The sequence below is a fragment of the Dipodomys spectabilis genome, unplaced genomic scaffold (assembly GCF_019054845.1).
Source record: "Dipodomys spectabilis isolate Male_0828 unplaced genomic scaffold, ASM1905484v1 ptg000096l, whole genome shotgun sequence".
Taxonomy (NCBI): Eukaryota; Metazoa; Chordata; class Mammalia; order Rodentia; family Heteromyidae; genus Dipodomys; species Dipodomys spectabilis.
In genome coordinates, this window is record NW_024870773.1 from 34563230 (window position 1) to 34586352 (window position 23123).

The following is a 23123-nucleotide window of genomic DNA, read 5'->3' on the forward strand; positions in this document are numbered from 1 at the left end:
AAATACATAATCATATTGACTAAAGTCACACAAAGGAAGTATACACAGGAGAAGAGTTTAATCGTGTAACTCATATGAACAACTAACATAGTCTTAGAAATGAATAACAGAAAGCTGGGACTTGAGTTTAAAAGAAAAGAATGGTCATATGCAGAGAGGAAGTATGGGAGAATGCAGTTATAACATTATATATAATATATATAAATATTCAAATAAATCAAATATATATATATATGAAAATGTAACTAGTAAAATTGAGGGGATAATTGGAACTGGGAGAGATTGGGGGAGACTAAGGAAACAGGTGTCATTAACCAAGATGCAATCTAATCATGAACTGACAGGTTGAATTTAAACCCCTTTGCATACTTCCAGATAATAAATTAAAGAGGAAATGTATTCTAAGTTTGTGCAAGATTGTATGCGGTATTCTTATATTGGTCCCTTTGATTTACATATGAATTTAGGGTTAACTTCCTGCAAAGTATCTGATTATATGAAAGCAGACCCCTACAGAAAACAAATAATAATTAAACATACAGCCCATGTCACATAAACAGCCTACAAAGATGCAAAGTGTCTAAAATTACTTAAGAAGAAATGAAAACTGAGTTGGCATAAAAATTAAAGAAATTTAAAGACCCCAAAATACAACAAATAGAATGGGTAATTCCTTAAAGGAGCTCAATAGTTAAATATGACCGACAAAAGAAGCAGTAAATTTGAAGGCATATTCATACAAGTTATGCATCCTGAAGAAGAGAAAGAAAAAGTAAAGAAAGAAGGTTGTAGGTTTATCCATTTTGTGAGGGCCTGAATTCAAACCCTTGGAAGTTACAAAGTGACATAAATACTGAAACACAGCTTTCAAAACAAGCAGAGGGTAGCACTATAAAAAAATTGTCCAAATCATTTTTTTAGCAATGGAAAGTAACGTACTTCTAAACACACAAATTGCTAAGTCATTAGCAATTGCTACAGATACAAATAAAAACCGGTAACATGATAAATATTTCAGATTACCTATAGACAGAGTGCCTATCTACCTGTCTACCTGCATTTCCTCTCAATGGTATATGCAGAACAGTAACACTTGGCTTGCTATAATTTTGTTTATAGTCCTAGGACTAGTATTATTCAGGGAAGGATAGCTGCAGATAGGTTTCTCAGTACTAATATTTCAGTCTGGCTTTGAGTTTAAGGTGGAGAAATAAAAAGGTAATTCTGCAACAAATGGTTATACTTAAAAATCACAAAGCTCTTTTCAAGCATGCACAGTGCACAACAAAATGGTCATTGCACAGCTGCCTTTTCAGTAAACTCCTCCACCCAGAGAATAATTGCAGTCAATAGTGTTATTGCTCAAATAGGAAGGACGGCAATGCAGTATCGAAACAAATTTTAAAAGCAGAAAGAAAATGACTGTCATTATATCATCAGGCTCCTACCTGAGTTATTTTTGTCCATTTGCTGGTATTTTTCAAATAAGGACATATTCGCTTTCTTTGTAATACTTTAAATCAGTTCTCACTGAATTGAGCATCTGGCTCAGGGCTAAAGAAAAATGATCATGACATTCATTTTCAGAGCTCAATCTTAATTCACTTCAAACAGCAGGGAAAAATATAATCCCTTCTCAGAAAACAGAGGATAAAAACTAGGCTCCTCTCTTTGAACAGTAACAAAGAAAGTGGACATTCATTGGTGGAAATTATTCTATGTGTATAGTTTCTGACCCACTTTTCAACACTCAAGAAATAAAGCAAAATCTATCTAAGTATTTGGTAACTGTTCTAGAAAACAATAAAAATAGTTATCATTCATTGAGTATTTGCTATGTTCTCAGATCTAGACTAAAAGCTAGCTGATCCACTGTCATTTCCTTTAGTAGTGACAGAAATTCAATTAGGCTATTTTTTAATTCAAATTTTGTGTATGGGTAGGAGGATTTGAAGCCTATAAAAGGTAAGTCATCTGGCATGCAGACAATAAATAATAGAACAAGACTTGAATCCTGATCTGTTTCATTGTCACTCTATGTCCCTAATATTTATGACTCACGGTGAAGCTTATTGTCCCTCACATCTGTGAATGACAGAAATTTCTTCTTTACCAGAGTCTCTGCAAGGGAAAGAATGCATCATTTTCAGCAATCACTCACTACAAAACAATAGAAAAGCAGGCATTTAGGTCATTCCCCCTAATGACACCAGAGACACTATTTAACCTTTTACAGTTTAGCTGTTTCCTTTCTAAGAGGTAACAAATATTGTGTGAAGATTCAGCTCCCAAACTCAGATATATGAAATATGTAGGGTTTGTGGCCAAAGCCTCATGCTCTGTGTACTCCCTTTCTTATTTGGACAGTACTGGGAATCGAGCCAAAGACCTTATACATCCTAGGCAAGGGTCTTCCATTGAGCTACTCTCCTCGACCTTAATCTACTTTTTAAATATTTGTGTAGTAATAACACATATATCACAGGTACATTATATATGTGAGGCATGAAAATGTAGATATATTATGACATACTATAGCTAATCACCAATAACATGACAAATTTATAATTCCAACATAGACTTGAGTAACCTTCTAATTTAATTTAACATAGAAAATCAAGGGCAAATTTTGAGGATAGAATGCCTTTGAAAGTGGGTAACATTTCTTTAATCTTGGAAATCATTGTTAACCTTATAGTGATTGTCATTACATCATGTGACTGATTTTTTCCTGACAATAATTCTTTCATTTAAGTAGCGAGTAGTCAGAAAATTGTTTTCAGGACTGGATTGCACAAAATAAAGATGTTTTGTATAATTTATTATCATTTAAAATATATTAAAATTTTAGCAGCAAAACTCAGAATTTTAATTGCATATGGCAACATGCAAAAAGTAAACAACACAACAATAAATGCTCCTGGAAAGGACTGATATCCTTACTAGTAATATACTAAAGGTACATTTAAATTGGGATCTAAAGAAATGGCATGTACGCACAGGAATGTTTTTCTTCTTCAGTTAACTAAAGGGGGAAACTCATTCACCAGAACCAAGTTGCTTAAACTGTAAATATTTTATTGGATCTTTTTTTAAAGCATGGGGCTTCATAGCTTGGCCTCCCTGAATCCAGATGACAGATGTGAGCCATGCTCAGCTGCAGTTCTGGTGAGCCATGTATTGTGTTCAGTGTTCTGAAATTTCAACATTAGAAAAGCTTACCCTTGCAGAATAGAAAATGGCTCATTATTTTAGAGTAAAGGAAGAATATAGATGCAGTTATAGGCTTCTTTGGTCTTTATTGCAACACATTAGAGTGGAAAGGAGCCCAATGAAGATAGGCAAGTTCACAATCCAATAATCCTTTCTAGGTAATCCTGAGAGGATCATCCCTTACCAACATTCTCACGTACTTTAAAAAGTCCTAATGAAACCATGGGGACTCTGAAATTTAATCATTGAGAAGCAATTATCTTCTCCTGAGGAAACTTTGTCATCAATGACTTCCTGAGTATCAAGAAATAGTCATTTTTTTCATTCTTGATCAAGGATGGACTGTATTACCTCTGAAAATAGTGATTTTTTTTTTTAGAAATGAGAAAGTCGAGTATTCTGTAGTGCAATAAGTTTTTTAATGAATTCAGTTTAATTAATTTATTATCTTTAAGGGGTTGTACAGAGAGGTTTCAATTCAATATTTCAACTGATGAGTATGATGTGTTAAGATTTTTTAAAAATAATATTGTTAAAATGAAAACCACATTGGCTTGAAATTGGGAAGATTTCAGAATCTCGTGAAATTACTATTCCACAACCACAATACCCTATTTACCAACTATTGTCCCAAAAATTCTTTGTAAGACAGTTCTTAAGGTTTTTATTTTTGTTGTACGGCTGCTGGGTACTGTCAAAATGCTCAAGTTCATGAAACCAGGAAAAGTGGTTGGCTGGATGCTACTCCCAACGTAAAAGTGTCATCATGAAGAACATTGATGATGGCACTTCAGATCTCCCCTACAGCCATGATTTGGTGGCAGGAATTGATCGTTATCCCTGAAAAGTGACAGCTAACATGGGCAAAAAGATCGCCATGAGGTCAAAGATCAAGTCTTTTGTGAAAGTTTATAACTATAATCACCTTATGCTCACAAGGTACTCTGTGGATATCACCTTGGACAAAACTGTGGTCAACAAGGATGTCTTCAGAGATCGAGCTCTTAAAGGCAAGGCCTGACGGGAGGCCAAGGTGAAGTTTGAGGAGAGATACATGCCTGGCAAGAACAAGTGGTTATTTCAGAAGCTTCTGTTTTATATGTTGTTTGTTTCCATCATTAAAATGGGGGAGGGGTGGGACCTGACAGTTTTTAAGAACTAGATATGCAGTTTGGGAAAATTATTTAAGTCATATACAACCAGTTGTTGGAACAATAAGTCAGTTAATAACTACATATCATTGCCTGACATGGAGGACACCATGATGAGAAAGAACATAGAACAGAAGTCACAGGTGAGAGTGAGTGGAATCTAATCAACTACAACAAAGCAAGAAATCTAGGCCTCTTTGAACTGGTATGTTAATGGTGACTTAGCAAAGGCACAAGGCTGTTTCTCTGCACAAGATTGACTTAATAAGAATACCATGTAGTCAAGCACTGGTGGCTCATGCTTGAAAAGCAAGCTACTCAGGAGTCTCAGATCTAATGATCGTGGTTCCCAGCCATCTCTGGCAGGAAAGTCTGTGAGACACTTATCTCCAACCATCTACCTAAAAGCCAAAAGTTAATCTGTTGCTCAAGTGGTAAAGTGCTAGCCTCGAGCAAAGTCTCAGGTATAATGCGTAGGCCCTGAGTTCAAGGCCCAGACACAGAAAAAATAAAAATCATGCAAAGGCCATACATTATGGATTATATGGGATTATGACAAGGCTCCTTGCTGTCCTCCCTAGTTCTCAAACACATGATCAATATAAATTGTAATACAGTAGATAACTCAATTGAATCTTTCTGAGCAGTTTTCCTATTAAATCCAGAAGTGAAATACCATACTAGCATTTAGAAAAGAACATGTACAACCTTTGTATGTCACTTGATATTTCACTTTTGACTATTATTTGTTCTTCAGCACGCCTACTTGTGTCCATATATGTGGGTTAAATTGACATTCAGAGGGGAAGGAAAGCATTATTAAATAGATTAATATTATTTTGCCATATGTTACAAAGTGTAACTCTGAGAATGTTCACCTGTTTACTGACAGATTTTCAACCATTAGACGCATAGTCGTAAATAAATATTTGCTAATTGATGAACTGGATTTTCCAAAAAAAAAAACCAACCATATAAAATGATTTACTTTTGGGGCTGGGGGTTTAGCTCAGCGCAAGGGTGCCTGCCTGGCACGTGCAAGGTCCTGGGTTCGGTCCTCAGCCCTGGGGGAAAAAAAAAAGCTACAAAAGATTAAAATGATTTACTTTTATGATGGTGAAATACTGTATTTCCCAAGATACACATAGCAGTATTTCTAGGATTACCTGTTTGTCTTAAGCTATTTGATGTTGGTATAATTTGTGGAGGGGAAGGGAAAAAACATATCATTTATATAGGGATACAGGTGGACCCATTGCAATAATGAGATGTACAAGTCGGTATGTTGATAGATGAACTTTACAACTTTGGCTGGGGAGGGGGAAAGAGTGGATGGGTAGGGATGGGAAGGGGAAACAAAGGAGGAGGCAGCAATGCTTGATAAGAAATGTACTCATTGGGCTGGAAAGGTGGCTCAGTGGTAGAGCGCTTGCCTTGCATGCATGAGGCCCTGGGTTCGATTTCTCAGCACCACATCAACAGAAAAAGCCAGAAGTGGTGCTGTGGCTCCAGTGGTAGAGTGCTGGCCTTGAGCTGAAGAGCTGAGGAACAGTGCCCAGGCCCAGAGTTCAAGCCCCATGACTGACAAAAAACAAAAAACAAAACAAAACAAAAAAAAATGAAATGTACTCATTATCTTGCCCATGTAATTGTAACCCCTCTATACGGTATTTTCACAATAAAAAAATGTATGCTAGGTATGTGTGGTGGCCAACACCTGTACTTATAGCTAAAATCTAAAGGATCAGGGATACATTTTGAAGTAAGCTCAGGAAGAACTATCTATGATATTCTGTCTCTAATAAAAACGCTTGGCTGGAGGCATGGTTAAAGAGGTAGAGCACTAGTGAAACAGCAAGCTGAGAAAGCTGATGCCCTAAATTGAAATGCCAGTACTGAAAAAGCAAAGACAAAAGAAAAAGAAAGCAAAAAGAAATGGTTGAAGAGGGTCAGGAATGGCAATTTATGCCAATAAATGCTTGTGATCACAGGCAGTCCAGGCTGAAACGTATCAATACTTCATCTCAACTAAAAATCCTGAGCAATTGTAGTAGCATTTACAAGTAATAACTAGCTATGCAGGATGCATAAATAGGCTCTGTGTGTGTGTGTGTGTTAACAATTTCAACAAACATCTCAGCTATCAGCCAAAAGAACCCCTTTAATTAATTGTAAATGTAAATTTTAACTTTTCTAGCATAAGAATCAGATGCTGAAGAAACAATTCTCACTGTACCCTGTCCAGATTCCTGACTTGCAGAATAAGGTGTGTGTGTGTGTGTGTGTGTGTGTGTGTGTGTGTGTGTGTGTGTGTGTGTGTGTGTGTGTGTGTGTGTGTGTGTAACGATCCTGAGGCTTGAACTCTGGACCTGGGCATTGTCCCTAAGCTTCTTTTTTGCTTAAGGTAAGTGCTCTACCACTGGAGCCACAGCCCCATGTGTAGCTTTTTTGAGTAGCTTATTGGTGATAATGGGTTCCATATCTTAGCTATGGTGAATAATGCTGTGATAAACATAGTCATGCTGGTAGCTTTAGTATGGCCTTGTTTGTAATCATTTGGGTAAATGCCCAGAAGTAGGATTGCTGGATCATAGAGGAGCTCTATGTGGAGTCTTTTGAGGAACTTCCATACTGATTTCCAAATTGGTTGGACAAATTTACACTCCCACCAACAGTGCAGTAGGGTTCCCTTTTGGCCACATCCTCTCCAGTATCTGTCATTATTAGATTTTTTTGTTTATAGCCATTCTAACTGGGGTGAAGTGGAATCTCAATGTTGTTTTCATTTGCATTTCTTTTATAGACAGAGATGCTGAGCATTTCTTCACGTGTCTATGTGTCTATTGATCATACTTCTTTCTCTTCAGACAAGTCTCTCTTTAAGTCATTAGCTCACTTATTAAGGGGTGTTGGTTACTTTGAGAATTTGTTTTTGGAGGATTTAAATTTTTGAGCTCTATGTATATTTCTGATATGAGGCCCTTGTCTGTTGTATGGCTTGTGAAAATTTTCTCTCAATCCTTGGGCTTTCTATTGATCTTACTAGCTTTGTTCTTTGTCATGTAGAAGTTCTGCAGTTTCATGCAATCTCATTTGTACAACCTTTCTTTGATTTGTTGTGTTTCTGGATATTTATTAAGAAAATTTTGACCTGTGCCAAGGAGCCCTAGAGTTTCTCCTATGTTCTGTAATGTTTTCAGTGTGTCTGCTTTTACTTTGAGGTCTTTGATCCATTTGGGGTTGATTCTGGTGAAAGATGATATATAAGGATCTAATTTCAGTCTACAGGTGTTTAACCAATTTTTTCAGCACCAACCCAGATGCCCCTCAGTAGATGAGTGCATCAAGAATATGTCTTATATATATATATACAATGGAATTCTATGCTTCCATCAGAAAGAATGACATCATCCCATTTGTTAGGAAATGGAAAGATTTGGGAAAAATCATATTAAGTGAAGTAACCCAGTCCCAAAGAAATTTGGGTACCATAGTTGCCCTTATTTGCAATAATTAGTATTCATATAAGGTGATCTTATCAAATGTGCCAAAAAGCTAAAAAGCCATGTGCATATAACCATATTTGATAATGCTAAGTGAAATGGTCGAAGATATGGATCCAGAGGTCTGTCTTTATTGTTATTGTTTTAAATGTACTATGTGATTTTATTTTTTTTGGTGTATTTTTGTATGTTCTTTCCCCTATGGTACATCCTTTGTTGTCACTGTAGTTGATTTTGGTGCCCTGCATCTTGTATATACATATGTCTAATCTGGGGAGGAAGGGAAATAACAAAATGCTGAAATAAGGACACAGAATGACTCATTGCAACAAGAATACCCACAGGACATTATATTGGAAATGAACTTTACAACCTAGGTTTGGGGTGGGGTTGGGGGCATGGGGTGGAGTGTAGGAGATGGGGAAGGGAAGAGATAGTGGGATAATGCAGAGGAAGGGAACAATGATCAACAAGTAATGTACTCATTGCCTTGCTCATGTAACTGTAACCCCTCTGTACAGCATCTTTACAATTAACAAATAGTCTAATTGGTGTTTCTTGCCCAGGCTGGCTTCCAGTTGTGAGCCTCAGATCTCAGCCTTCTGAGTAGCTAAGATTACAGGCATGAGCCACCGGTGCCTGCCTTATTATGAACATTTTGATACAGTAATATTCATACTACTGTTATAAACATTTTGATACGTGTTCTATGAAATTTTTGTTGATAGTTATACTCTCTTTACTTAAGCTTCAGTATTTTATTTGTCCTAGTCATTTCATCCAGATGATTCTAGGTATGCGTCTCTGAAGAACAATATTCAATATTTTCATCACCACTGTTTTTTCAGTTGTTGAAAAGTAATACAAAATTATAGATATAGAATGGAATGAATCTATTGTTTCTTTACAGGATTTATTGGCTCTTTCCATCTAAAGTTGTAGACTTAAATTTCAGATAATTGTCTTCCAGCCAATTTTTTATTCTGTCATTCTGTAACTCATGCTGCTTATACACTCATACACTTCCTTTTTTTGTTTGTTTTGGTAAAACATTTGTTGTGTAGTTTTGTTAGGGAAAGTGACTGGAGGAAATCAATGCTATCCTCTTCAGGTCAGTAGTCTTTAAGAAACTTCTGATTTACTTCTGAGTTTGTGAGAGATAAAGTTTCTGAGCCATGACCTCCATGTTGTTATGAAACTTGAGCCTTACCATCATGAACTGCATGTTGTCTGACCACTAGACACCTGCAACTCCATGTGGACTTGAAACCATAACTGATGTGTGGCTCAATGATTTCATGAATCAGTGGCTTAGAGCTCCATGATATCTACCCCAGTGCATTGTTGTTTGCTTTCTCACAGCCTGGATGGACTATTCTCATGGCCTGCACACAGATTACTGTAATTTCCACATTGTTCTCCTTGGTACACTGGTGTCATATTTAACAATAGACATTTGAAAGAAAAACCATTTTGCAAGTCACCTGCAAGGGTCCCCCTGCTCTCTACACCATAGCTAGTGAATGGAACACTAAGTCAGAAATTTAAATATTCTTTTTTGTTTTGAAAGAGATACTTGTATGGGCATTCAATAATTCACCAAAGAACAGTATCCATAATATTGCACAAGTACAATTAGTATTTTTTTAAAAGACATTTCCAACTTGTCACAGAATTAAAATATTTCTGTTTTATGTACATATCCAATAAGTTATAATGTCCACAGAAGATTATCTTGGTTGCTGGGTGGACAAGGCAAGCTGTTAATGCTAAAAGCTTCTTCTCTTATGCCTTTAAATTTAACCAAGTGTCTCATAAGCAACATGTACCTGGCACCAGAGATGAGATTATGCATGGGCTCACTATCATGGAAATCCACATAAGCGATCTGCTTGCCAAGTGGATAGATTAGCTTCCTGAGAGAAATGCCACAGGATTTCCACTGCAGTGTTCTCTGAGAAGGTAGGAGTGGCTGGGCAGACTTATTCCACTGAAGTGACAGAGCTCCATTTGCTGTGGAGTAAGAGTTACTCTGAAAATATGTCCATGTCTCTCTCCTTGAAAAAGAGAGCTTCTGTGAAAACTCACTCTGTGAACAATATAACAAATGATTGTATGGCCTCAGAATACTTTGCATAGATTCCAAATATGGGGTTGAATTCATAGTTAATGAGCACAGCAGGAACACATGCTACTGATTTCTTGAGCTTGTCCATGTCTTTATCATGACAATGCAGAAAGCCTTGCAGGGGGAGGGGGGACAGTGGGCACTCTTTTCTTATTCTTTCCTTTAATATATGACTTCTAAAATACAATTTATTTTTAGAGTACTAGAAAAATTACAAAGGTTATCAAGTCCCACCTAACATCTTTCACTATAAATATTTTGCATTAACATTATTAATAAGATTGATTAATTATATCAACTATATATATATATATATATATATATATATATATATTTTGGGTCCAGTCGTGGGGCCTGAACTCTGGGTCTGGGCGCTGTCCCTCAGCTCTTCAGCTCAAGGCTAGCACTCTACCACTTGAGTCACAACGCCACTTCTGGCTTTTTTCTTTTTGCTTATGTGGTGCTGAGGAATCGAACCCAGGGCCTCAGGCATGCAAGGCAAGTGCTCTACCACTGAGCCAACTTCCCAGCCCCTATATTTTTGCTTTATCCTAATTTTATTTGTTACTTCATTCAGTTGTTTAGTTGTCTTTTTGAAGACTTAACACTAATTGGGTCCAATCCTTGATGAGATTTAATTGGCATGAATGTATATATGGTGCTCACTGATTTCAGCCAAGATTTATGAGCCTGGATCAAGGAGTGAAATTCAGTGTTTTCTTTTATTATTATGCTAATGATTTACTAACAAAACATTTCTGTCTTGTCTTTCCATTTTTGAGGAATTTTGATTGAATATTCCAACCAGAGAATACAATAGTCTTAGTAAATTAAAAGCTCAAGATGAATTCTAGTCACATTAGGTTTCTTAGGCCACTAAATCTGATAGAAATAATTACTATATTGGTTAAAGAGATTATTTCTTTTCTTTGTTTCTTTCTTTCTCTCTCTCTTTCTTTCTTTGTTTCTTTCTTTCTCTCTCTCTCTCTCTCTTTCTTTCTTTCTTTCTTTTTTTTGGTGATGGTCCTTGAACTCAGAGCTTGGAAGGTGTCCCTGACTTTTCCTCAAAGAAAATATTCTACCACTTGATTTGCAGTTCCACTTCTGTCTTTCTCATGGTTAATTGGAGATAAGAGTATCACAGACTTTCTTGCCCACACTGGCTTCAAACTATGATCCTCAGATCTCAGCCTCTTGCTAGGATTACAGGCCTAAGCCACCAGTGCCAGGCTAAAATGACTATTTCTTTCTTTCATTTTACTTTTTTCTTTTTTGTTTTCCTTCCATTTTGGGGGCTTGAACTAAGGAACTAGGCACTGTCTCTGAGCTTTTGTGCTCAAGACTAACACTTTTTCCCTTAATCCACAGTTCCAATTAAAAAAATGATATATGTGTATGTGTGTGTGTGGCGGGGGGGACTTGTCTACAAACAAATGCAAGAAATTCCCTTTAGGTCTCCCTTTGATTAAAAAGCAAGCTAAATTATAGTAATTCACATAGTCCCAACTTGTAAGAAACAGACTCAACAATGATTAATTCCTTGACCAACACTAGACAAGGAATAATAATCATCTGCTGGGATTTGGGGGGACAAAATAAGATAAAGGAAGAATGAGTTAACAAATAGTAGCTACAATCACCTGAATAGTTATAGAATTGAGCACTATACTACTTATGTATATTTGCTAATGATTCATGCAAATGCCAATTTTCATTGTCTCCCTCAGTGAGAAAAAGGACAGGACACAGTGTTTGTGATTGTGCAAGTGAAGTAAGTACATGAGAGATAACAGCATGGGTCTCACTCTGAGCTTTGTTCTATTTCAGTCTTACCCGATCTGTAAATCACATTTCCTAGAATCTGTTTTAGTGCATGACTACAAGTTACAGTGGGAGAAGAAACTATAATGATTTGGGGAATAGAAGTTTAACAAAAACAATAGCTCTTTGAAGATAGCCATGATTCCAAGGGAAACTTTACTGTTGCTGATAAAATTTATTGTCATTCCCTCAGGATTGGTTCTATCTTCTCTTTTTTCTGTAGCATTCTCAGTGATCAACAGCATCCCAGGCTGACTGCCAAAGACCAACTTTGAAAATGCCAAAGGTGGCAGTTTGTCAAGGACCCTCCACTAGTGATCACTTTAGGGTGTTATGTCAGCAGCTGGACATCTGGGCCCCTCAGTTTGATTAAACAATGACTCCTCTTGCTGTTTTTCAGATTTTTTTTTCAGATTTCTCTTTACCACAGATGAAATCCTGTACCAATAACTATTGAACTAAAGTCCAAGAAGAGAGAAGATACCCAGTACGGGGAGGAATTTGCAAGTACATATTTTGAGTTTTATTACATAAAAATAATTAGCATTATAATAAAAGGAAGCACTTTAAATTCCACTATTTGGACACAGGTCTATATATAAATCTATACTGAAAATGTGTCAGAACAACTAATGGAGGTAAAGCTTGCAGTTCTATATATTTATTTGGAAAGTTTTTAAATAATCAATTTAATGAAAATTTCTATTAAAATTTACAATTTAATTTATTTGGGACTATAATAAGAATAGTAACTTATTGAGAAGATTAAATGAACTAATAAAGACAGGTTCTGTTGACTTGTGCTTGTTATTCTAGCTATTTAGGAGGCTGAACTATGAGAATGGTAGTTTTAATCCAATCCAGGAAAAAAATTTCATGAAACACTTATCTACAATTAACCAGAAAAAAAAATGGAAGTGGAGGTGTAACTAATGTGGTAGATCTCCAGCCTTGAGAAGGGACAATGAGAAGAAGCCCTAAGGTCAAGTTCTAGTCCTCACATGTAAATAAACAAATAAAATATTAAGTACTTTCATTAGACCCACAAAATTCCAAAAATTAGGGATGAAAACGACAATTTTGTTAAGTTAAAATATGTATAATTATATTAAATATATGTAGTTTAATTACTGTAATTAGGATAGTGTTAAAGAAAAAGACATAAATTTAGGTTGCTTACAAGCAACACAATATAAACACAAATTTTTACCTGAAGTATGGACAAGCTACAGCATGCAAATACTATACAAATATCCTCTATTTAGTAATTACACAAAACTTCCAAATGACCACTTGAAAAAGAAAAGCCAAACTAAAAAATACATTGTTATAATTTTAAGCAAAACAGCTTGTGGGAAACCTATGTAATCAAATAAAACACTTGTTAATAAGATAAATTCTTAGCAAGAATTGAAGGTTGCTCAGTGGTAGAGTGCTTGCTTTGCATGCATGAGACCCTGGGTTCGATTTCTCAGCACCACATAAAGCAGAAAAAGTCAGAAGTGGTGCTGTAGCTCAGGTGGTAGAACATTAGTTTTGAGCTGAAGAGCTGAGGGACAGTGCCCAGGCCCAGAGTTCAGGCCCACCAAAGACAAAAAAAAAAAAAAGAGCAAATGAAAGTAAATACATAATACTAATTATTGATATTGGATAGTGTATTTTAGGACCATCATAAAGTTTTTATTGAAAACAACTTACAAAGACTGAAAAAATTAAAAAAAATTACTTCTGCTAAACTTTATTAAAAAACTAATTCATTATTAAAACTTCCCATAATGAAAATCTCTAACTAAAATGTTCTGAAGCATAGATTTCTGCTAAACATTTAAGAGCAGCTTACAGTCTCAAATTCTTAAACAAAGACAAATGTGTTTGATGAAGGCTGTTAAATCCAAAAGCTGTTATCTGAAAAGCAACTGGAATAAAGGAAGAAGAGTGAAGGAGGAAGAAAAGGAGGGGGAAAGGGAGGAATGAAAGGCACACAAATTACTGACTAAAATCTCTCATGAACACTGACTCAAAACTACAAAAATATTGGCAATTTGGATTCACAGATATATCAGAAAGTGATTACATCCATTCTTTTCCCTAGTACCACAACTTAGGTTATTAATCAATGTAATTCATATTAACTCATCTTATCAAGAGACTAAGAGAAAAACATAATTAAATAAACTCAGATCAGGTTTGCTACATTTAACATATACATTTTGAAGAATATTCTTAAGAAAATAAAGATAGAAAGATAGTGGCCATTATATAATATACTTATTATATACATATGCTAATACATATGTTTTATATAATTGGAGATCTATTAAGTATCTAAATTTGTAAAGAAATACAAATATTTGTTGATGGAAAAGATTCAAATCTAGAATTTCACAGAAATATTGGAAGTTATGAATAAAAAAATTGAGGCTAGACACTGGTGACTCATGCTGTAATTCTAGCTACTATGGAGGCTAAAAGCTGAGGATCACAGTTCAGAGCCAGCCAGGGCAAGAAAGTCCGTGAGACTCTTATCTCCAATAAACCACCAGCAAACCAGAAGTGGTGCTGTGGCTTAAAGTGGTAAAGCGCTAGCCTTGAGCTGAGGGACAGTGTCCAGGCCCAGAATTCAAGCCCCACCATCAAGACCACCACCACCTACAACAAAAAAACAAAAAGTTGAAAGAGTTTTAGCATGTACTGGTACAAATATAAATATAAAATAAAAATTATTTGTATCTATGACAAGTATTATTGGTACAAGTTTACATGAATAAACCGCTGAAACAGAAAACAGTCCAGAAGAATTCTCACACATGAATACATCTCCATAGGCAAAATATAAATGCATAGATTGTAACAAATTGTGTGCCACTGAGTATCCAAAAGATAAAAAAATGAGGATTTCAGATCTTGAGTTAAGCTAGAAAATGAAATATGCAAATTAAAACACCAAAGCAAATATAGAGAAAACACCATGTATTTGTAAATTAATGAGCAATCATTTTTAATTGTCACTATGTAATGTGATACATTGTAACTCAAGACTAATTTTGTAAATTAAACCTTAGGTATATATATATATATATATGTTTTGTAAAATAAATTATGTATATGAAATGGCATTGTTTGTAGAGTAAAAGAATATTATACATTATCAGACAACATTCATAGCACCTACTTCAAACAGGAAAATACTTCTCAAAATATGAACTCTCGCAAATTGGTAACTAGTAAATGACATATAACTCAAATACTAAAACATAGATATGTGTACCAGGGAATTGTACAGCTGGTATGTGGAGCAGTATGCTCATTTCCAAGGATGCATGGAGTAGTTGCTGTTTAAAGCTGAGGTTCCTGGTTCACACAGGACAGGCTTATCTGTTCATGACTGAGACATGGTGGACTCAGTCCACCTAACCTAGCCAGAGGAACCTGAAAATACCCCCCTGTGATTATTCATAGATATTGTACTCAGAGGATTCCTTGTACCTTTTTGCTTCACAGAGCAGAGATAGAATATGGAGAAAATCAAGAGAACATTCCACTAACGGCACCTGGATCTACGAGGTGCTTAGTATGTCCTTTTTTATTTTTTCCCGTTGGTCGTGGGGCTTGAACTCTGAGCTTGGGCACTGTCCCTGCGCTCTTCAGCTCAAGGTGAGTGCTCTACCACTTGAGCCACAGTGCTGCTTCCAGTTTTCTAGTGGTTTATTGGAGAGAAGAGTCTCACAGATTTTCCTGCCTGGGCTGGCTTTGAACCGTGATCCTCAGATCTCAGCCTCCTGAGTAGCTAAGATTACAGGTGTGAATCACTGGTGCTATTTTCCTCTTTTAATAAAAGCTTTCTGTTTGTTCTTTGAGATCTTGTATTTTAACACTACCTAAGGGGATGAACATTGAAAAAAAGCATCCAAAGACAAGAACAAAAATTACAAATAAATACATGAACAGATATTCTGTGTCATAGTAAGCTGAGTGCTGGTAGTTCACTATTATAATTATATCATTTTAGGAGGCAGAGATCTGAGGACCCAACTTAATTAACCAACAAAAAACAAGAAGTAGAGATGGTAGACTATGAGCCTTGACCAAAAAAGCTCAAGTATAACAGGAACTGAGTTTAGGCCCTAATGCCAGCGCGTGCACGCGCGCGCGCACACACACACACACACACACACACACACACACACACACACACACACACAGAAACAAATAAAAACCACAAGAAGACCATACTATGTATACATTGCCAAGGATAAAGCAAATGAAGCACCCAGAAGAAATGGAGAACGTCTATTGATGGCAAGGATTCAGAGTAACTGGAATCTTGCACTTTGTTTCTGGATCATACATTGTTATAGGCATTGAAAAGGCAATTAATGCTCATCCGGTGGTCCACTAACCTCAGTACTATGTGTACATGGAAATGGAATAATGACTTATCAAAATCATAATATTTAATGTAATACCTTGATTAGTATGTACCTTGATTCATTATAAACAGCATTTGGAAATAATCCAAAGAAAAGACAGTGAATTAATTGTGACTTATCCAACAATAGTAATACTACTGATCAATACAACAAATGTTATTTTGATGATGGGTCAAACCAAAGAACTAAGAGGACCACGTACATCATGAATGATTTGGTTGGCTCTATATTACAGAATAATCAGCAGACTTCAACAGTGATAAAATCCAACTCTGAGGTGGGAGATGGTCATCAAGTGTCCTGGATTGCTACAGGTAGTCTCCATGTTGACCTAGATATTGTTAAAAGTACTACTTTTCCCTATCAGAAATCAAGTTATATATGAATTGGAACAATCTGATAATATTACAGAAGAAAAAAATTAGTAAAACAGACAAAAACACCAACACAAGTACATTGTGATGGAGAACATAGTTCAAATATGTAAGAAAAGCATAAATTATTTAAGAAATGCTTTTAAGAAAGCTAGATTTTCACTTGAAATATGTTTTCATCTCTCATAATTTATGAAACTTTTGTATTATTTAAGTACTTAGAGGTCACAGTGATAATATGTTAGAAAAATATTGGAGAATATGCTATGGTCAAAACATATATCTCAAGGCTGTGGTTATGTAATACAAGACTAACAAACTTCATAGAATGAAATGTAAACTAATCTACACTATGAAATATACCATCAGTGAACTATAGGTGTTTTTTTGTGTGTGTGGGAGCCAGCACTGGGACTTTACCTCAGGATTGTCAACTCCATTTCCAAGTTTTTTTGTTTAATCAGAAATAATATTCTCGTAGATTTTTCAGCACTAGCTTGCTTTGAATCTTAATCCTTAGATCTCAGCTTCCTGAGTAGCTATTGATTACAGGCATGGATAACTAGTGTTTGACTATAAGTAAGTTATTAAAGTACTGAGAAAAGTTATGTACACTAATGTATTAATAATTTTTCAGAAAGATTCACATATCAATCCATACATCTATCTTACTAGAAGCTTTAGAAAATGGAACATCAGAAGCACAGTACAATAGCCACTAGAAATGTAGGAAAAAGTGCCCCAAACCACTTCAATAACTGGAAGGTACTAGTATTTAATACCCTCCCCACCCCCCCCCCACCCCCCGCCCCCCGCCAGGTTCCTTTAAAGAGATTGCCTTATAAATACAATTATGAAACTATAATAAGCCCAGCATTATTCCCATACATATGGCAACAATTTTATAATAGACTAACTAGTATATATTCCAACTTCTGTTTCCAAGTCCATTTTATGTTAGTCATAACAGAATAATTACAATTCATCTAAAACATATGCTTCTCAATTAATGAGCATATCAGTTTGTTCTTGGTAGTATTTTATAAATCTTAATTTGTAGATCTTTACAAAGTCACTGTGTGGAAAGTCAGTTCCATTAATTTTGTTATCCATCCTGAAAAACTCTATCATAAAAAGCACAATGGGATATTTTATGTCACTATATAAGACACAGATGACCAAGAATAGAAACATTAGCTGATTTTATTTCCTAGGCAACCTGAACCTTTATGTAATGCCATTTTAGAAGTACTCATTCTCTGCTGCATCTGTTTTTACAGACTTTCTCTACCTTTGCATTATCATTTCTAAATTTAGCATAAAAGCCATCCAAAGAGTAATTAGAAGTTAGCAAATTCATGGAGGTTATCACTGAAGGAACAGAAGTAGTTAAAGACACACCATCTTGAAATGTGCTGAGCTGGTGTTTGATGATATCAAGCGCAAATCACCTGAGGAAACTTATCTTCAGAAAAGGCCAATTGACTTGCACTTTCCTACATGTAGTAAGTCATAAGGACTCTTTAGGGAGGAATATCCTTTAGATACAAAGGCCAGAAAATATCCTTGATCACAAGAGACTGGCAATTGGGGTTGCAGTGAACCCAAATAATGAAATTATGATATAACCTTATCTTCTACTAGGTTTGTGCATTCCTCCCCATATATTTCCATTTTTCCTTTTATATTAAAAACTTATTTTTAAAAATATATTTAAAGAGTTGTACAAATGGTTTCAATTCAATGCATCAAATTATAAATACAATGAATCTTAAGGACCCATGTATTTATTAACATCTTATTAAAATTTACTAACCTAGGCAAGATAGCCACTAACCTTTCATTCCTTTACAAGTCTGCTGCTCTTTGTCAAAAATGTGTAAAATTATCATGTATAAAAATATCATTCTCCCATGATGATCCGAAACATGTATATTTAAGAAAATTTCCATTATATCAGCTCTTGTTCCTAGATCCAGCCAGAGCCTAGGGAAGAACTTGGGGATTTGCTGGGAATAGAGAGGTCTGTTTCCTCCAAGTGCATATTACAGTCAATCTTCTGTAAACAATTCTTAAAATGCTTGGTGAATACATTTATAATTCTTGTAACAACTGTGAATTTTAATAGTATAGCTTTATCCCAATATATTCATTTATTGGCAATAAGTTTTAAGAAACTACACATGCATAATTTAACAGAAAGTATTAAGGATGTTAAGGAAGGAAATTAAGGGTGTTGGAAGGATAAATAAAAGAAAATTTTCTCTCATGTTCATCTTAGCTAGATCTAACTAGATAATGGGACAATTAAAATGAGAGTTTTAAATTTTGTTTCAAACAAAGAGAGAAAATGGATAGAAAATAGTTTTCTAGTTATTTAAAGCTGCTGGGCACCAGTGGCTTGTGCCCTAAGCCAGTGTGGGCAGGAAAGTCCATGAGACTCTTTTCTCCAGTTAATCACCAAAATGCTGGAAGCAGATCTATGACTAAAGTGGTAGAACACTAGACTTGAGTATTAACAACAACAACTCAGAGACAGTACCTAGGCCCTGAGTTCAGGCCCCCAAAGTGACATATACACACACAGTCAACCCTGTTTAAGGCCAGGGTTGAACCTGAACCAAAATATAAGAATATCGTAATTTTTCCTGTTTAGCATATACTCTCTTTCTACTTCTACTAAAATCAATGAACAGATACACCACAAACCAGAGGAAAGTGTTTGCAAATTACTTATCAGATAAAGGATTTAACCCTCCAAAATACAAACACCTCTTAAAACTCAGTGATAGGAAAACCAACACATTAATTAATTAGTGGGCAAAAGAATTGAGCAGACACCTCATTGAAAAGGATAAAAATTACCAGAAAACATAGATTCCTTTTATCATTAGGAAAATTCTAATTAAATCAGCAGTTGTGTATTCATTAGAATAGTTTGAATGCAGAAGTCTGACAATAGGATCTGTTGATAACTCTCCAGCACGTTAGAAACTCCTGTGTATTGCTAGTCATAATGCAAATTGTTGTGAACACTTTGGAAAACATTCAGACAGTTTCTCATAAAAATAGGAATAACCTCAGTTTGTGATTATTTGAATTCCTAGTTATTTACTTGATTGGTTTAAAAATTGTATACCAAGACAAACATCTCTACATATGTGTTTTATAACTTTGTGATAATCGGTTTGTAATTTATTCATCATTTTCTCAACTTAAAAAACTCCTTTATCTTTTGAAGAATATCTGTGCTTTATTCTCACAATGCATACTATTCTGATGTAACAATTAATCCAAGCAGAAAATGGGATGAATTCTAAAGATACCTCACTTTCTGGAAAAGCAAATTTGAAATTACAATGGACCATATTATCTGCCTTACATGATATTTTGAAGAAAGTAATACTACTGAGATGTAAAAACAAACAAACAAATATAAACAGATCAGTGGACCCAAGGGCTTGAGAAGGGGAGAGAAAGAAGTAGGTTGATGCATGCATAGTATTTTAGGTTAAGAAAAACTTTTTTTTATTAATACTATAGTGGTAAGTATGTAATTCTATGTATTTATAAATGGCAGTATAATTTTATAACACAAAGAGTAATCTTAATCAAATTTAAAATATGTATTAAGAGGATGTAGGAAATGTGGAAAGTGATAAAGATGCTAGCTGTAACATGAGTCTGTGACATAATATCAAAGAAGTATGTGGGAGAAAATTTACATAAGTAGTTTTGCAAATGAAAAATAATTGCATGGAGGCTATACATATGAACTATAGTCTAAGATAGTAAAGTATTGTCCCAGGAATGTATAGGATAGGAACTCTCAATCCACTATACACGTGTACTGGAAATGAACTACTAAGTAAATGGATGGCATACTTCACACAGTGGGAGTAAGAGCTTGTAGATTAGCAAGGAGGAACATTAGAATTGACTTTGTGGCATTGAACTAGAATAATTGTGTGCTCATATTTACTTTAATATTGATACATCAAGAAGGATGGATAGATGATGTAAACATAGCTAAGCACATAGATGTGTAGATATATTAATAGACTAGATAGATAGATAGATAGATAGATAGATAGATAGATAGATAGATAGATAGATAGATAGATAGATGAAATTTTCCCAGCTGTGGTATGGCAAATGATGTCTGGGTATTATGTCCCTGGGTCTTATTTAAACCTGTTGCCCTTGGCTTTGGTGGACTCTGTTCTGGAGGGGAAGAAGGAGCACTGCCTCATCTCCAAAGTCAACAGAAGCTTAGATTCCTCACTGGCCTCTGTAGAAGGGTTAAAATCTGCGTTTGGTTGCTTGGGAATTCAAACTTCCACAGGCTTCTACTAAAGTTGTTCTTTGGTGAGCAGGCCCCTTCTTTCTTCTGCCAATATGGCCCCCACCAAATCTGCATGGGAGGGAGGCAAAAGTCCTAACTCTTTACTGGTTCCTGAGACACAACTTCTGGTAGTGCTCATGTCGGTAGTAGGGGGGAAGGAGGTGAAAGTTCACTGTATGCCATCCATCTCCACTGATACCATGTATTTGGGGTCTTGGCTTTCTTCCAGGTTTTCCTTGGTAATGGGGAACTGGGGATATTTTGACTTTCTTTAGAAGTTCACTGACAGTTTGAATCTGAAATCTCTTTCAAAGACTCCTATGATACAGACATGGTCCTCATCTTGGTGCTACTGGAAGATAGTCAAACTTTTTTATTATTAATTTATTTTATTGTTATTATAGAGGTGATATACAGAGGGATTACTATTACACTTACATATCCTTTCATCTAGTGTTTTTTGTTCCTCAACTCTTAGGAAGATATACACTTGAATGTACTATACATAAGGCAAAGAATACAGAATCATTAAAAAGCAAAGACTATAAAGTAAAAAAAAATTAAAAAGAAATGTAAAGAAAAAGAAGAGAGGTTTCTTGTTTCCATATCTTAGGGTTTGTTTCAATATGTATATTATTTTATATAAATATGATGAAGCCCTTAGGCATTGCACTTTTATGTTTTTCTAGTAACACTACCCTCTTTTGGTCTCACTGTTTGTGCCTAGCTTGAATACTGCAGAGTTAATCATATCCCAGTGTATTTTAGATATAATTTCCATGTATCAGAGAGAACATGCACCATTTGTCTATCAGAGCTTGGCTTACTTCACTTAATAAAATTTGTTCTAGTTCCATCCATTGCCCTGCAAATGACATTATTTTATTCTTTCCAATGTGTATGTAAAATTCTGTTGTGTAAAGGTACCATATTTTGGGGAGTACCACATATTGCCCCTCTAGTCTGTTTCCATTTCTTGGATATCATGAATAGTGTGGCAATGAACATGGATATGCAGGTGTCTTTATATTGTGGCTTATGATGTTCAGGGTAGATGCCCACTAGTGGTATGGCTGGGTTGTTGGGAAGGTCTATGTTAAGTTTTTTGAGGAAACTCCAGACTGCTGTCCAGAATGTTTGTACTAGTTTACATTCCCACTGACAGTGCAGTAAGATTCCTTTTCCCCAACATCCACTCCTATATTTGTTGTTTGAATTCATAAGGTTGGGCAACCTTACAGGGGTGAGATAGAATCCCAGAGTTTTTTTAATTTGCATTTCCTTTATGGCCAGGGATGATGAACATTTTCTGATTGTTTCTTTACCATTCTTACCTCTTCCAAAAAGTATCGCCTTAGTTCCCTTGTCCATTTAGTGATTGGTTTATTAAGTTTGGGAGAGGTTAGTTTCTTGTGTTCTTTATATGTATTGGATATTGGGCCTTTGTCTGACTTATTGCTGGTAAATATTTTCTCCTAGCCTTTGGCTGTTTTTCTAGTTTAGTAACTATGTCCTTAGTTGTGCAGAAACATTTTCTTTTGATATTGTCTCATTTGTCCAATCTCTTTCCTGTCTGTGCTCCTGGGACTCTCAGAAGTTTCTATCTATAAGTTCTAATATTTCTCATACTCCCTCTTGCAGTACTTTCAAAGTTTTGGGTCTGAAGTTGAAGTCTTTGATCCACTTTGAATTGATATTAGTGCCTACTTGGTTATAGTGTATGATTTTTCTAATTTGTTTCTGCATTCTGTTGCCTAGCATTTTATTGAAGAGCTTTGCATCTGTGTTCATCAGAGAAATTTTTCTTTAGTTCTCTTTTTGTTTCATCATTATGATGTTTTGGAATGAGTGTGATGTAGGCTTCATAGATAGATTTTGGAATTGATCTTTCTGTTTCTATTTCATGGAAAAATTTGAGGAATATTAGTATTCATCTTTAAAAATCTTGTAGAATTCAGGTTGAATCCATCTGGCCCTGGTCTGTTCTTTATTTGAAGGCTTCTGATTACTTCCTTGAACTCATTCTGTGTTATTGGCCTGTTTAACTGGTTTATATCTTCTTGGTTCATTTTAGGCAGTTGGTATGTCTCTACAAATTTGTCAATTTCTGCTAGGCTTCTCTTCTTTTTTGAGTAAATATTTTGGATTGTTTGGATTT

The 23123-nt window shown here is 35.4% G+C and overlaps 1 pseudogene; it reads left to right on the plus strand.

The window, feature by feature from the left end:
* The first annotated feature begins 3912 nt into the window (after nt 1-3912).
* On the plus strand, nt 3913-4375 carry LOC122113019 (annotated as a pseudogene).
* The last annotated feature ends 18748 nt before the right edge of the window (nt 4376-23123 follow it).